Source organism: Myotis nattereri, assembly GCF_964212035.1.
Source record: "Myotis nattereri genome assembly, chromosome: 4".
Taxonomy (NCBI): Eukaryota; Metazoa; Chordata; class Mammalia; order Chiroptera; family Vespertilionidae; genus Myotis; species Myotis nattereri.
Window position 1 is genome coordinate 3,906,279 of NC_138079.1, and position 14,028 is coordinate 3,920,306.

Below are 14,028 nucleotides of genomic sequence, written 5' to 3' on the forward strand. Positions count from 1 at the left end.
TCTCCTTCTGTCTGGCGCTGGGTTTCAGAGGGTGAGACAGGCTGTTGGCAGTGAGACGAAGGCCATTGTGCAGGTCTCACACAGTGACAGGAATTCAGAAGGGACGTCCCGTGGCACCCCCTTCTTGGGAGTACGCAGTGGCTATTGGTGGAAGTCTCTGTAGGAAAGCACATAGAATATCAGGCCGTGTCTTAAGGGAGTGTTTCTAAAAGGAAAGGCACGCGTTTCTATGTTTCTTGGGACACAAAGAACTTAGGTGCTGACTGGATGCTGGCAGAAAGCCAAATGCCCACCGAGAGCAGGCCCTTGATCTGTGTTTGGGGGCTTGTTTGGTTACGCGCTGTGGCCCAGTGCTTCCTGAGGGAGCTGATCATGGGCCGACCTTCAGTGGGAAAGCGAAATTCTCTAAGACCAAGGCCTGTGTCTGAGGGTCAGGGTGGCAGCGGAGAGAAGGAGGTGGTGTTTCTTGGGGTTGTCTTTGGAAGTGCGGAGTAGCCAATAATTTAGTCCTCTTCAATGGCCAGGCTCAGCCAGAAGCGCAGGCCACACCCAGAAAGAATCAGGAGCGCCGTTCTCTGAAAGGAACAGAAGGTACAATTGCAAATTGCCTCGTCTTCCCCTCCTTCCTCCCGCACCCCACTCACCTCTGTCCTGGCTGCGAAGGTGCGCCAGCTCTTCCCCGTGCAGGCAGAAGCTTGCCGAGGGACCCCCGCACTTCCCCAGGAAGACGGCCACCGCCCGGTGCTGGCTGTGAGCGGGCAGAACGATTCCGTCGCTGGCTTGCAACCAGAACCCTTATGTTAACTTGACCACACACGCCCTGGGGGCACTTCAAGCCTGGGATGTGCATAGACGCCAACAAGCCTGGCCTGGTTTTCAGCATGCCGGTCTCCCAAACATCTCTTGCAGGCGTACCCCACAGCTAGACTCTAGGATTAAAACAACTTTCAAAAGGTGCTGGATTGGAGCTGGTTCAAGTTTCTCATTAACCACTAACGTTAATTCCTACCAAAGGCAAAGCAGTTCTACACCAGCTGCTGCTGTTCACGTTCGTGTCTTCAGCTGCTTCAAACACCGGGGCAGGGTTGCCATGGGCGAGAGGCTCAGAAGTAAAAACCCATAGGCTGTCCTCGCTCTCTGATGGGTCGGGTGTGGGGTGATTCCTGGGGGAGAGATTGGAACAACCAGAATTAAGATTTAGCAAAAAATGCTGCATTGTTCTGATTCAGGAGTTAAAGACCTACATTTCTACGCAGGAAGGAATAAAGGGCCCATTCACCCAGGGTGAGTCGCAGCAGAGCCCGCCAAAATGTTTCTCATTGGGGAAGAGAAAACGCAGCCACAGCACATGATAACTGGGCAGAGAAGGGACATGTTGGGCTTTGAAGCAGGCTGTCCTATGCATTATTCAATACCAAAGCTGAACGTGTTCCATGTGGCGTGTCTTACTGACAAGAGAGCCATGAGGTGCCCGAGGCAGCCGGGAGAGGCTGGGCGTTTGCAGACCATTGTGCTGGGACCTGGGAACCTGAGCTTTGTCCCCTGTGCCTGGTGGGTAGTGACACCAAGAAGAGGTCCAGACGCTGTGGAGGGTCCCTCTGCAGCCCTTGTCTTCTGGGCCGGGTTAGTCATTGTTAATGTAAACACAGGACCGCCGAACAGTACGGCCTCACCACGAGTCCGGTAGCAAAGGAAGAGTGAAAGCCGCACCTGCTACCTACGGTTGATTATTCTAATGTAAGTAGAACTATCTGCATATAATGTGATTTAATTTATTGTTGTGTTGTGTAGAAGATGAGAATTAATGACTGTGGATATAACCCCTGTTTTGTATAATATATTTTATTTCCGGTGCAAACTGGTCCTTTAAAGTATCTACTTCATTTGGTGTTTGGATATAAATGTGGATGTGTTCTTGTAAATGTTTTTATTCAGCAAGAATGCCACATGCTCACAGTATAACAATGTGTTCTCATTAAAAATACATCCCACAGCAAGCCTTTCCTGTTTGTGATTCAGCCACCCCCACTGCCCAGGTTCATACCCTCCAAGGACCGGGTGGGCTCCCAGGAGGAGCTTAAGTAAAAGATCAATCCGTGGATGGGGTGGGTTTTATTGTTTGCCTGGTGCCTATGAACTAACTCAAGAATTTTCTGCCCAGCAAAGGGAAATTTACAGAAATAAGAAAAGAATATTATTTAAATGAGGGGTCTTCCTTGAATTGGCTGGTGAGGGAAGAAAGGTGAGTAGTATGATGTGTCTACAGCAAGCATGTCAAACTCAATGGCTAACACGGGCCAAATAAGCGAGGTTTAAGTTTATGTGGCAGCAAAAAACCAAAAGATTCAATTTCCATAGAAACGTAGGTTGATTTAGAAAAGTATTGTGTAAAAAAAAAGCATAAGAACAATGATAAAATTCATGTTTTCTTCCTGATACTTGGCATCTCTTCTCTGCTACCATCTTTCCTGCTTCGGGGGAGATCTTGTTCACAGGGATTACTTTCAAACCGACCCACGGTGAATGTCAGTAATCCTGGATCTGACAGGAGACTTATTTCCTTTCATAATTGTAAGTAACTGCTCACGCCGTTATATTGGCTGGGCCGCAAAAATATTCGTTGTGCGGGCCGCGAGTTTGACATGCTTGGTCTACAGCTTGAGAACACCGCACTGTTACACCATGGGCCTCATCGACCTAGGATGTCCCTGCCCCCTTTGGCGAGGCCCTGAGTTAGTTTGGTCACTCTCAAGAGCACCCCACGAAGCAGACCAGCCAGCTCAGGCATCCCCCGTGGCCTCTGAGCTGTAACACGTTGCTTCACTGTCTGGGACGTCACTGGTGGTTTATTTCAAGCCCCAGAAACACGTGGCGATTCTCATGGTCGGAGCAATGTTCCCTCGGTCCTGCTGCTGCCACCACCGCCACCACCACGGGGCCTCCTGAGACCACAGCACCCCTCACCCCGGTGCAGGGGCTTGAGGCGATCCTGCAGCAGGAGGCTGCCTTGGGGGTGAGGGGTGGGAGTCGGGGGCAGGGCGAGGGGCCCTGGAGGAATGAAGGGGGGCCAGGAAACGTCCAGGAAACACAGGATGTCTCCCCCGTTTGTGTTGCTGTAACAAAATGCCACCGACCAGGCAGGCTTCTGGAGGCTCTGGGTCCTGGTGAGGGCGGCTTCCTTCTCGCTGTGTCCTCACGTGGCCCGTGCGTGTGCGTGTGTGTGTGTGTTTGTGTATGTCTCTGTGTGTCCCTGTGTGTGTGTGTCTGTGTGTGAGTGTGTGTGAGTGTGTGTGAGTGTGTGTGTGTGTGTGTGTGTGTGTGTGTGTATAGGGTCAGGGGAGAGATCTCTCGAGTCTCTTCTTTTTGTTGTTAATCCTTACCCAAGGATATTTTCCCATTGATTTTTAGAGAGAATGGAAGGGAGAGGGGGAGAGGCACATTTACTGGTTGCCTCCTGCAGGGGCCCTGACCAGGGCCGGGGTGGAACCTGCAACCAAGGTGCGTGCCCTTGGCCAGAATTGAACATGGGACCCTTCAGTCCGTGGGCTGACGCTCTATCCTCTGAGCCACGCCGACCGGGGCTTGAGACTCTTCTTTTAAGGACACTAATCCGATCAGATCAGGGCCTGACTTTTGTGTCCTCATTTAACCCGAATTACTTCCTTAGAAGACCCTTCTCCAAACGTAGACCCCTGGGAGTTCAGGCTTCCACGTGTGCGTTTTAGGGGAACACAAACATTCAGCCCATCACGCGGTGTTCCCGCCGCTTTCCCGTATCGCCTCGGGACCAGGGCTTCCCTGAATCTTCCCACCAGGTCTCAGCTCCCCAGCCTCCTGACCTCTTCACACATCCCCGGCCCCACGATGCGCCCCAGGTGCCTCAGGACTGCGGCCATGGGGGCGTGTGTCCCGGGAGGAGCTCAGGGAGTGCCCAGCACCATTGATTTAGGGCCCCACCTGAACCTAAACCCATGGGCTGCTGGGTGGACTTAAATAGCAACTACTATTGGATTGGGAGAGGTTCCAGGGCCTGTGTGTCTTTAAAAAAATAGCAATTTAATGAACCATCTATTAGCACCAAACTAGAACCAAGAAAAATAATTCCTCTGCGGGCTTTGTGCATCCCTGACCGCCCTCGGCTGGGAGGCTCTGTCCCCATTTCTCAGAGGACGCCGCACTGAGCCAGACCCCCCGGGTTTACAGCCTGGCCCGCCGCTCTCGGGTGCAGACCGGGTGCAGATGGGAGCAGCCAGGGCCCAGCTCCACTGGGCGGCCCCGAGGACCTCAGACCTGGCTCACCGGGAGCATCAATGGAAGGACTGTTACCCTCTCCCAGTTCCTTGGAGAGGGAGACACAGCCCGCAGTTGACCATTTTTGAGGCCTTTCAAGGCAGTTTGGCTTGGTGACAGGTAGTCCTGCCCATTGGGAGGATGAGATGAGAGGCAATGAGGCGGCAGAGTCCCTCTTCGGTGCACTGTCCCCAGGGCAGAGGGTCCAGACAACGGCCAAGAGGGGACAGTCAGGGCCGCACTGCCTCTGAAGCTCAGCGCGCCTCATTCACACCTGCTCTCTGTGGATGGAGGTGCCACAGCTGGGCCAGCGGGTCACACCGGCCACGCCTGCTGCCCCTGCCCCGGCTGGGAGGGCCGCTCCCTGGACACCGGCCACTGGGAAAACGAGGCCAGATGTGACCTGTCAGAGCAGCACCTGCTCCTCCGCGAAGGACCCTCCCGTCCTCCCCAGGGGTGGCCCTCACTGCCCGCTCCCTGGGGGAAGCTGGGACCAGGGCAGCAGCAGCCCCTCTGAAGCGTGTTCGTGGGTGGGGGCATTCCCCAGTGTAGACAGAAGCGGGATCTTATTCCATAGCCCCTCCCGTGGCCCAGGAGAGACCAGGAGTCACGCAGGACGGTGGGGAATGACTGTGACCAAGCCACACAGCTCCTGGCCGGAGGGCAGCCTCCTCCCGGGCCCCAATGCCCCAGGGACCAGCCAGACACAGCCACTCTCCACAGGCCCCGGCCGGGTCACCAGATCCGGGAGGCAGCACCCCAGGCCCCATCACCCCTCCCCCATCGGTTAGTACAGGGGCCGGTGCTGGCACCGCTGGGGGTGGGGGGAGGCAGCTCCGTGCGTGCTGGCACCGCTGGGGGAGGGGGGCAGCTCCGTGGGTGCTGGCACTGCTGGTGGGGGGCAGCTCTGTGGGTGCTGGCACCACTGGGGGGGGCTCTGTGGGTGCTGGCACCGCCGTGGGGGGGAGCTCTGTGGGTGCTGGCACCGCTGTGGGGGGGCTCTGTGGGTGCTGGCACCGCTGGGGGGGAGCTCTGTGGGTGCTGGCACTGCTGGGGGGGGGCTCTGTGGGTGCTGGCACCGCCGGGGGGGGAGCTCTGTGGGTGCTGGCACCGCTGAGGGCGGGGGGGGGGCAGCTCTGTGGGTGCTGGCACTGCTGGGGGGGGGGCTCTGTGGGTGCTGGCACCACCGGGGGCGGGGGGAAGCTCTGTGGGTGCTGGAGGAAAGCCAGCTGTGCGTGAAGGGCCAGGTTACCCCGCAGGGCGTCCTGGGCGGTAGCAAAGGCATTTTACATTTTCAGGCAAAAACCCAGCAAGAGACTGACCTGCGACCTGACTTCTTAACTGGGCCCTTTATGACTCTCAGCATCTCACGCAGAAGGAAACGAGGACGCACGCGCCTTCTCAAGCCAATGGTGGCGGCGATGTAAGGAGCGCTCTGCTGCCGGACCGGGCTCAGCTCCGGGGGTTCACCTGGCTAACCCGCACGGCGACCCAGCCACCTGTCGCCTCTGTGGAGGAGGCCAGGCCAGTCTCCTCGCTTTCGAGCTGTGTGACCGGAGGCACAGAGAGGGTAAGTGACTTGCCCACGGGGCCCAGCTTCTACGGGGCAGGGCTGGGGTTGAAGTCAGGCTGCTGGCTCCAGGCAGCAATGATGCCCAAGGGCCGAGCCAGCAGCGGGCAGTCCCCTCTCAGGAGACCAGGCTTCCTCCTGTCACCGTCCACACCATGTAGCTCTTGTGATGTTAATACTCCGTCATGTGTCTGCTTTTCCATTTTCTTAAAACTGGGACATTCTTACTGGCCTCTGATAAGGACTCTTGAGCCTAAGTCCCTGTTTCTCCATTGACCAGTGCGGCCCCGCAGCCCAGCCTCGCTGAGCCTCAGCTTCCCCTTTGTACAATCAGGACAGTAACAGCTCCGTGGGGGTCTCACGCAGCGCCTGCCCGCAGCGGCCAGGGAGCCGAGCGCACAGCTCTCAGGAGGCCGCCCTCAGCGCCCGCAGGGCCCAGGCTCCTGCTGGGCTGCACTGAAGCGTGAGGCCAGGCCTGTCTCCCGCCAGCCTTCCTGCTGCTCGTAAACCAGTGGCTGAGGCACCTGCCACCCATCCTCTAGGGCCGGGCGAAGCCTGTGTCCCAGCCCAGGTTGCTAATACTGTCCCGCTATCCACCTGGGGGACCCTCGCATTCTGACTTGTCAGGTGACTAGCAAGTCAGTTCCAACCAAACAGCAGGCCATGCAAGCAGCTCAGCCCTGTGCTCCCCACGGGGGGCCTCTGCTTCTCCAGGGCTCTTGCTGCTCCTCCAGTGCCCTCACTGCTCCTCCAGGGCCCTCTGCTCCTCCAGGGTCCTCACTGCTCCTCCAGGGCTCTTGCTGCTCCTCCAGTGCCCTCACTGCTCCTCCATGGCCCTCACTGCTCCTCCAGGGCCCTCTCTGCTCCTCCAGGGCCCTCACTGCTCCTCCAGGGTCCTCACTGCTTCTCCAGGGCTCTTGCTGCTCCTCCAGTGCCCTCGCTGCTCCTCCAGGGTCCTCACTGCTCCTCCAGGGTCCTCACTGCTCCTCCAGGGCCCTCTGCTCCTCCAGGGTCCTCACTGCTCCTCCAGTGCCCTCACTGCTCCTCCAGGGTCCTCATTGCTCCTCCAGGGCCCTCACTGCTCCTCCAGGGCCCTCTCTGCTCCTCCAGGGCCCTCTCTGCTCCTCCAGGGCCCTCACTGCTCCTCCAGGGCCCTCACTGCTCCTCCAGTGCCCTCACTGCTCCTCCATGGCCCTCACTGCTCCTCCATGGCCCTCACTGCTCCTCCAGTGCCCTCACTGCTCCTCCAGGGCCCTCACTGCTCCTCCAGGAGCCTCACTGCTCCTCCAGGAGCCTCACTGCTCCTCCAGGGCCCTCACTGCTCCTCCAGGGCCCTCTCTGCTCCTCCAGGGCCCTCTGCTCCTCCAGGGCTCTTGCTGCTCCTCCAGGGCTCTCACTGCTCCCAGGACCCTCACTGTTCCTCCAGGGCCCTCTCTGCTCCTCCAGGGCCCTCACTGCTCCTCCAGGGCCCTCTCTGCTCCTCCAGGGTCCTCACTGCTCCTCCAGGGTCCTCACTGCTCCTCCAGGACCCTCACTGCTCCTCTAGGGCCCTCACTGCTCCTCCAGGGCCCTCACTGCTCCCAGGACCCTCACTGCTCCTCCAGGGCCCTCTCTGCTCCTCCAGGGCCCTCACTGCTCCTCCAGGGCCCTCACTGCTCCTCCAGGGCCCTCTCTGCTCCTCCAGGGCCTGCAGTGGGGCACTTCAGCTGTGTCACAGCCACTTCCATGGTCACAGGCCACCACTCACCAGCTTAGAATAACAGCGATAATGACAGTGAAAATATTGCCACAGCATGTCAGAGACTTCTGCTCAGTGTGCCCTTTGAAGCGAAAACATTAAAATGTTGTTATTTAATTTTACTCTAAACTTAGCTGCTTTGATGGGAGAGAAGAAAAGTAAAGCCCTTGATGCCCACGCCCTGCCCACCAGTATGGACACTTTTCCTGCATTTTACTCTCATTTCTACCCACCCAAGGTCCTATATCTTCTCATTCCAAGAAGGTTTGGCCCAAAGCCTTTCTCAGATTTTATTTAAGAATTAATTGGCCCTGGCCAGGGAGCTCAGTTGGTTAGAGCAGTGCCTCGATATGCCAGGGCACATGCAAGAACCAACCAGTGAATGCGTAAATAAGTGAGACAACAGATTGATGTTTCTCTCACGCAGTAAATAAGAAGACTAATTGCCTCTCTGGCTCATTTCTTTCCTCTGAAAGAAACCACGGGCGACGGGCTATGGCTGGCTCGTGCCGGCTTGTGAGAACAAGTTACTCAATTGTCAGAAACTTTGTGAGCTGGTTGGTAAACAGAATCATTCTTAAAAACTACATTATATAAACCTACAATTAAATAAATTTCATTAAAAGCAAAGGTAATAAATACTCAAAACATCATCTAATTATCCCACTGCATGTGGCTGTTACCTATGCATTTGAGGTTGTCTCTACCCACTCTATCTGCAAGGTCTCCATGCGGAAGTACAGAATAAGGGTGCCACCATACATCTCTTCCCGGCTCCCCATTCAGTGACGTCACACTGGCAGCTTGACATCAGCCATCATACGGGTATTTACACCCGGGAATCAACAGATGCTACAAACCATGGCATGTTCCCTTCGGAGACCTGCTTGCTAAGGCTTGCTAAGGCTTCCCCACACACCACTGTCTGCCCTTCCCTTCCACCAGGTGAACCCGGCCATCGGTGACCTCTCTTTCCCTGAGAAGGAAATCGATGTTCCGGGAAGCTAAATGGTGTGTTCAGAGTCTCACAGCGGACAGCCAGTGAGCCCAGGGCTAGAGCTGCAGGCTTTGCGCGGTTATGCCACGGAACGCAGGGCCGGACTGTCGGCGGAACCGCCTCCTTAACCATGGCCCTGGACAAAGTTTTGCCCTGAGCCTCTGCCAAGAGATCAAAGGTTCTGATTCCTGTAACAGAAATTCTTAAAAATCCAAAAATGCTTTTATGGCCCCAGCTAGTGATCTCCCAGGAAACCTTCAGTATTTCGGCGAGGTTTGCGTATGCATAGCAAGTTGGGTGATGGGAAGGGGGAGGGGGGCACAACGGGATGAGAATCACAGAGTCTGACAATTGGAAGCTTTGTTGTTGAAGTTTTTAGACCCTCCCTCTTCCTAAATTGGCAGCCGCCACTCCACAAACCACGTATTCATACAAGGCACACATGGGAAAGTTGGAAACATGATAAAAACATAGAAATAAAAATTCAATGAGAAACAATTGATATATCGTAGGCCTTCCAATGAGACTTCCTTCCATATCATTTTGCATAACGCTACCTCTTGTGACATTTTTAATATTATAGTGTAGAATCAACCCAGGCACACGCATAGTACAGCACAGAAATTTCACCACCTTCCTCAAGAGCCATGGATGTCATTCCCTCAGGAGTCATGGAATGAAGAATCCCGCATCGGCTTCCATTGGGAAACCATTTGTGCTAACTCTGAAAACTCTAGAGAACCAGCACTATCTTTTAAACGTGTTTTTAATGTACTTCATTTTATTCCATAAAATTAATGAAAGAAATGTAGTGACTGATAATACATTAATGGCTTGCCTCATCTTTTCAGGACGTGATCTATTTGGCCCAGCTACTGCCCTCAAAGGCCTCAAGTTTCTTTTTCCCCTCCTGGCCGAGCATGCTCAGTGCCTCCATAGGCCTCACATCTATACTTCTGTAAATGGTCTTTCTGGCTCAGTATTTGACTCTTAATTTCACCCCCAGCCTCCCATCATTGAAACTTTATCTTTTTTTTTCTATCTTAGGAACTCAGGTACATTGTAAATGTTCCCTTGATAACTATAATAGAGGCCCGTTGCACGAATCTGTGCACCAGTGGGGTCCCTCGGCGTGGCCTGCGGGGATCGGTCTGAAACCGGCAGTGCAATGTCACCTGCCGCTCCCGCTCATCCCAGCCCAGCTGCGCCTGCTGCGGGCTCACGTCCAGTTAGTCCTGATTGGGAGAGGCTCATGATGCCACAGCAGTGCTCACCAGCCATGAGCCCTGCCTCTGGCACCTGCTGGTCAGTTGAGCGGAGCTCCCTCTGTGGGAGTGCACTGACCACCAGGGGGCAGCTCCTGCATTGAGCGTCTGTCCCCTGGTGGTCAGTGCATGTCATAGAGACCGGTTGACAGGTTGTTCCAGTCATTCTGGTCATGCCAGTTGTTCAGTCAAAACAGTCACGTAAGCTTTTATATATATAGATGGTGTTAATAATAGAGTTTGTCTACATGCTATGTTATGCTTAAAAATGGGCAGGGAATGTTCTCCATATTGAGCCTTAGACTTGGGTATTCAGATTGCTATGATCCCCTGTGTTTTTAAGTATGAGTGATGCTTTTTGATATATAAATGAAGGACTGTGGCTAGGCAAGAAATGGAGACAGTACATCCATGGCCCTCATGGATGGTTGGGGGTCATGTAGATGCTCACACGATTCTTCTCCTCACTATTTTTATATCCAAACACAGTATTGAGTGTAGAAAGCTTACACTGTTTACTTTAGCACGGAACTTTCAATGGAGGGAGAGAAGATCTGGCTGAGTAATCTTGGTAGATTTTCCGTTGCGGTGCTCCTATACTGTGTAAGATATGGAGTCCAGGCATGCCCTGTCTCCGTTAAAGCCACTCTCTGATTCCCCCATGACATTTGGTGAGGAGGATTCCTGGTGTGACTCCGTCTTCTCACCCTTTGCTTGAGAGGCCCATGGTAACTCTGCTGGACTGGTCAGTACCCAAGGGCTTCATTCCTTAAATCCCTTTCGAACATGCACAGGAGACATTCCTGCAGCCTACTTAGGAAACTATTTCTTGAGGAACAGTCATCACATTTCTGAAAAATTATGGTGGCAGCTGATCCAAAATCTTGGCCTTGAACTCCAGCCAATGTTTTCTTGACTCCAAAGTGTCCTGCCAAAACAAAGCAATTGCACAGCTGACAGGACCTCTCTTGTTACCTCTTAGGAATGACCATCATTTACAGCCCACAATGCCCATGGGGGTCTCCCAGGGATCACACAGTCGCTCTGGGTGCATGTCAATGAGTCATCTCAGGTCTAAGGCCCTTCTCACATTTACCTTCTCAGGAAAACACAGATCCTTGTTGGAGGAGAGTGGACATCACGAGAAGGAGCTGTTTTCACTGTAACTGTGTGTTCCTTTCATCCTTCCAGGTGTCTACTGGTTCCCTAACCGGACCCTTTGGTGTCCTAACCGGAGACCTCCAATTCTTCTCCCAGGTGCTGGTTCTAGACTCAAGGTGGCCATGACCAAAGCTGCCACTATGGAAGACATCATATTTGGCTTTAAAAACAGGCAGGCCCTCTCCTTCTAAAACGTGTATGTGTTTAATTTTTCTGAAATGTCACTCTAGGCTTGACTGTTCATTTTAAGGCAAAGTAGGTTAAGGATCATTTGGGCTGTAGATTCTAGGATCTAGGAGCCTTGTAATGGGGCAGTTAGGGAGCTGTATCCTTAAACTTTGTGAACCTGGGTGAGAAGATGAGGATCGGGAGGCTCACGAGGGACTAAATGCTGCCAATAACAGAGGATCGGAGGCTCTTCAGGGTTGGTTATTATACTTAAAAGGCTTCTCTGTCCTCTGCTTTCTGAGATAAATGTATCTGGAAGAAGCACTGAAGAAATTTCATTACGTTCATGGGAAGAAAGATCTGGGACTGGTTTTGACCTGGAGGCTAGAAGTCACCCAAGGTAACCCAAGAGAGATGCATGATTAGTTATCAAGAGAGATACAAGATTATAGAAAAATTTCGCTAAAATATTTGTTTTCTGTTCCTGCATGGCTGTTAAAACCCATGTCCTGGTTTCTGTAAACTGACAAGCTCCCCACCCACTTTGTACCCATGGCGCCTGCTCTGACTGCTCTGGTATTCATTCAGTTCCTTCAGTATTTTGGGCCCCTGGAGCTTTCCCTTGAGTTTAGGTGCACTCAGCTATGCATTTACAGGAATGCTTGTTGGATACGTCCTTCTGAAGACTGCTTTGATAGTTCAGGTAGTACAGATTCTAAGGAGGAGAGGCTGGGTGGGCCTGTGCTATCAGAAGATCTGGATCTAGCAAACCATGCAGAATTGAGGAGGCCTGCAGTTAGCGGAAGGGGTGTCTTGCATGAACTTCTTCAATCCCTTTTGTATTCCAAGGTTATTATCTCAGCTCTGTCTTCATTTACACTCCGCAGACTCAATAGTTCCCAAGTCCAGACCTCTTATAACTCTTCCGTGTTCTTTCCCCTGCCCTTCTTCCTGTTATCTATCTCTCACCCAATCTCTCCTAAAGTTAAGGGCCAATGGGGGAATTGGCAATGTCTTTTTTTTTTTTTTATTGTGGCAAAAGCTACATAACATAAAATTTGCCATCTGAGCTATAATTAAGTGTAGAGTTCAGTAGTGTTAAGTGTATTCGATCTGAGGAACTTTTCTATTTTGTATATCTGAAACTCTGTATCCACTAAGCAACAACTCCATCCTTCCCCCTCCTCCAGCCTCTGACTACTATATACCTCATATACTTGAAGTCATATGGTATTTGTTCTTTTGTGACTGGCTAATTTCACTTAGATTAATGTTTCAAGGTACATCCATGTTGCAGCATGTGACAAGATTTCCTTCCTTTTTAAGGTCAAATAATATTCTTCTGTATGTAGACACCATATTTTGTTTTCACATTCATCTCTCGGTGGGCACCTGGATTGCTTCTGTCTCTTGGCTATTGTTAATAGTGCTGCTGTGAACATGGGTGTGCAAATAGCTCCTTGAGACTCTGTTTTCCATTGTTTTGGGTATGTACCTAGAGGTGGGATTGCTGGCTCATATGGTAGTTCTATTTTTAACTTCTTGAGGAACCTTCATACTGCTGTCCACAGCACCTCCACCATTTTACATTCCCACCAACACAGCACAAGGGTTCCAGTTTCTCCACAGGCTTCCCAACACTTGTGGTTTGCTGTTTTTCTTTATAGCACCTGTCCTAACGGGTGTGAGGTGGCAATGTCTTTCTAACATTTCCTCACAAGATCCCTGGAATTATGGGTGTCTTAAAATACTGAATCAGCCAACCCTTGGATACTCAGTTAACTTTCAATGGCAGATGGGGATTCAAATGATCTTCAAAATTCAAAGAAGTGGTAACAAATTAAGAGTTTCTGATCAAGAGGGGGAAGCATTCAGAATATTCATATTTTCTTTCCATTCAAAATTATCGCTCAGTTAATATTCACCACCAAATCTCTCCTGGGTTCATTACACAGACTTTATAGAGCTCTCCTTCTGAGCCTGCGGTGTGTTTTCCTAATCATGGAAAGCCTGTTTCAGCTTGACTTCTGCTTCTCTTCTGTGAGCGCATGCTGGAGCCGCTGTGCTGCCTCTTTTATAAGCTTGGACCAGGCTGAAAACATAAGGGCCATTCCCTTCTGATTCGAAGTCTTGGTCTTTCCTTAAGCTGGGGTGGGTGGTTTCTTCTGGAGGTCAGAAAGGTCACCTTGGCTTTAAGTAATGACCACCAGCGACATATCGTTTTCACTGCAAATGACTTTCTTGTTTAACAGATTTTATTTGCAGCTGATACTGGATCAGAACCTGGTGTATTTAGCTTGGCAGCCCATGTTCCTGTCAGCATCATGCCATTCCCAAAGAGGGTATCTTATGGTGCCTTTCAGCCTGGTGTGCCTCTCCTCTAACTCATGGCTCTAAAATAAGAAGTCCTAGTTCCTACATTCCCTTTCATTTCCTTATCATGTCTTGAGTTACAGCCCTGCTACCATTCAATGCAACAAAGTACATGGCAAAGGGAGGATTTACAACTCACAATTGATGAATATTTTTATCTTATTGGGAAGGAGATTGAAGGCAACACAGGTACCAACCTATGCCTGACCAAACACTGTTAAACATTTCGTCCAATACAACTGAATGCTTCTGACCTTGAAACTCACTGGCTGCTGCTATTTACAGAGAAGTCGGTTTGGGACCATCGTATTTATTGGCCATGTGATTAGGGTGGTAGTTCTCAAAATCAAGTGTCCTGGTGAGGAAGCAGCAGGTGCCCCTACCTATGCACACTTGAAAATACCTTGAGGATTAGGAGGTACATCTTGGACATATTGAATGTAAATTGCATTTAAGTTTTCCTAGT